The sequence below is a fragment of the Pteropus medius genome, unplaced genomic scaffold (genome assembly GCF_902729225.1).
Source record: "Pteropus medius unplaced genomic scaffold, Ma_sr-lr_union100, whole genome shotgun sequence".
Taxonomy (NCBI): domain Eukaryota; kingdom Metazoa; phylum Chordata; class Mammalia; order Chiroptera; family Pteropodidae; genus Pteropus; species Pteropus medius.
Window position 1 is genome coordinate 22,608,513 of NW_024349803.1, and position 2,574 is coordinate 22,611,086.

The following is a 2,574-nucleotide window of genomic DNA, read 5'->3' on the forward strand; positions in this document are numbered from 1 at the left end:
TTGTGATGATGATGATCACTGTCGTCTTTATAATGGCCATTGCAGCTCCCCTGCAGGTAACCCGGGAGGCCCGGTAGTCAGTTCTGAGCTGCAGCCACCCACAAAAACCACACACATGGCATTTTACTCAAAACTTTTCACAACCACTTTGTGATGCAAAACTGGCGGAATTTTGGGTACTTTCTGTAAAATCGAAATCTTCATGGGGTTTTTCCAGCATCGTAGTTGATTGTTAACGAATGATCAGTGTAACGAAGAAGAGCAGAGCTGAGTTTGCTGATGAAACACGTTCCGTGGGTGGCCGGGCCGCCTGTCCGCAGCTGGAGGAAGCCGCGTCCCTGGGGAGAACAGCTCCTTTTGAAACACGCAGTTAGAGGTTCCTGCGAGGTTCGCAGCTGTAATAAGTAGAGATTGTAGGGGCTTCTTGTCTTTGCCACAGAAGTTTTGGTCTTGATGAAGTCTTCACATGCAGTGCGTTCTCATCTGCAGATCCTCTTAGGGAGGAGATTTGAAAAGCAAAGCAAATCGGTGTGTGTTGTAGGATGAAACACAAGTCTGCTGAGGTGGGACGCGCTCACTCCCGTTCGGCTAAGTCGAGAGACCTTTGTTTATTCTTGGGCCAGTGACTTTACCTCTCTAAGGCTCAATTCCTTATCTTTAAAATTAGAGTTTCACTCCTGCCGAGTGATTGGCAGGCAGAGCGTGTCTGTCTCCTCAGGAGCCTGCGGTAGGAGTCTGGTTATTATAGCCTGTTTTATGTAAAGGTGACTTTTATCATCATGTGTAATTTAAGCCGCCTTTCAGGCACATGTTTCGTTTTTCGAAATCTGTAACAACATTATTTTAGCAAAAACTTACTCGATAAGGATGTAGTTCATGCTCCTTTTGTATTTATTTTTTTGTTAGGCGAGGCAACCCTTGATTGACCTCACGGATCGCAAGGACCTTGTCAGCTTACAATCCCTTATTTTTTATTTTTTACGCCCACAGCACCTGGTCTTCCTAGGTGGTCTCCCATCCAAGTACTAACCAGGCCCGACCCTGCTTAGCTTCTGAGATCGGATCAGACCAGGCTTGTTCAGGGTGGCGTGGCCGTAGACTCCTTTTGTATTTAATATGTTTGAATTTCCGTTTGTGCAGCCCAGAAGTCAGAGCGATGGTCTCATGTTGAGCCTTAAAATAACTACAGGCACTCCTTGCCTTCCTGCACGTCGCTGTATTGTGCTTCACGGATGTTGCGTTTTTTTACATATCGAAGGCAAGACCCTCCATCTGTCAAAAGACAACTCGCTTTACTGCGGCAGTCTGGAACCACGCCTGCGGTGCCTCCGAGCTCTGCCCGTCTCAGAAACTTTCTGGCTGTTTGTCATGAATGCATGACCCAAACCATCCGCAGCAGAAGGATCCAGAGCTTTAACTTCCCATTTTATGTTTCACTTGAGTTTTCAACGAGTTAATTCCTTAGTTTACTGTGAAGATCTTGATTATTTCCCACCAGCACCAAAGGAAAGCTTTGTTTAGTTTGCCGCCGCAAAGACCGAGCTGCTGGTTAGCATCCACGAATTAAGTAGGCTTGCTTTAGAATTTATGTCAGCAATATTTAAACCAAGAAAGAGCCATCTCTACGGGAGCAAAATCCACCATTTTCTGAAAGAACAACTGAATAAAAGTTGGCTAAATGAAGAACATGGAATAAAGAACACGAACTTGGTAACAAATCAAGTTGAATCAAATTTTTAAAGAATGAAATAAGAGAAGTTGTGTTTTGTGTGTGATGGGGGTGGGGCGGGGGGAGTGGGGACAGATACAGTTCTAAGAAAAGCACAGTGTGGGCTGCTGTTGGCAGCTGCAGGACCCGCAAACCAAGAATGCAAGCTTTATTTGTAGGGGAAGGAGGTTTATCATGACGTAATTTTAGGGACAGAAGTAGAAAAGGGCAAGATATTATAAACGTTGAAAAAGTAGGATGGCAGCTCCCAGAGCCTTTGATTTAATGAATGATTCAGTTGAGGAAATGGGCAAAATCTTGAACCTGGAACTGGCGCTATAGCGAACTTTAATCAAAGCCCCGAAGACGGCCTTGCACATTAGGACCCTGCGACCCCAGTTATCGCTCAGCCTGATAGCACTGATTCTTCTTCTGGGCAGGTGACTTTGAAGGTGACTTGGACCGCGGTCCTCGAAATGGAAGAGGTGAAAAGGCCGCTTGTGGAGAGGTGAAATCGGTTCCACATCAAAGGCCGCAGGAGCTTAAACTTCCCGTTTTGCGTCTCAGTTGCAGGAGCTGTGTGTTCGCACCGACTCCCGGGGTGGGATGCGCGTGTGTCATGCGGGTGGGGCGGCGGCATTCTTTACTTTCCCCTTGAAGCTGTGAACTGATTGAAGATTTATGTCTTAAGTGACAGGATTCAAGCGAAACACGACAAACCTGAAAAAGCTGCAGCCTGAACATGTCAGTGCGGAACTTGGCGGTGAACTGGATGGGCCCTGGGAGACACCACACGCCCTGCCACGTCGCGCTGGGCCGCACGGGCATCGAAGAGGAACCGCCTGGCGAGCAGGTCCTCGCCGGCT

The 2,574-nt window shown here is 47.4% G+C and overlaps 1 pseudogene; it reads right to left on the reverse strand.

The window, feature by feature from the left end:
- Positions 1-981: 981 nt before the first annotated feature.
- Positions 982-1,100, reverse strand: LOC120582451 (uncharacterized; annotated as a pseudogene).
- Between the last annotated feature and the right edge of the window lie 1,474 nt (positions 1,101-2,574).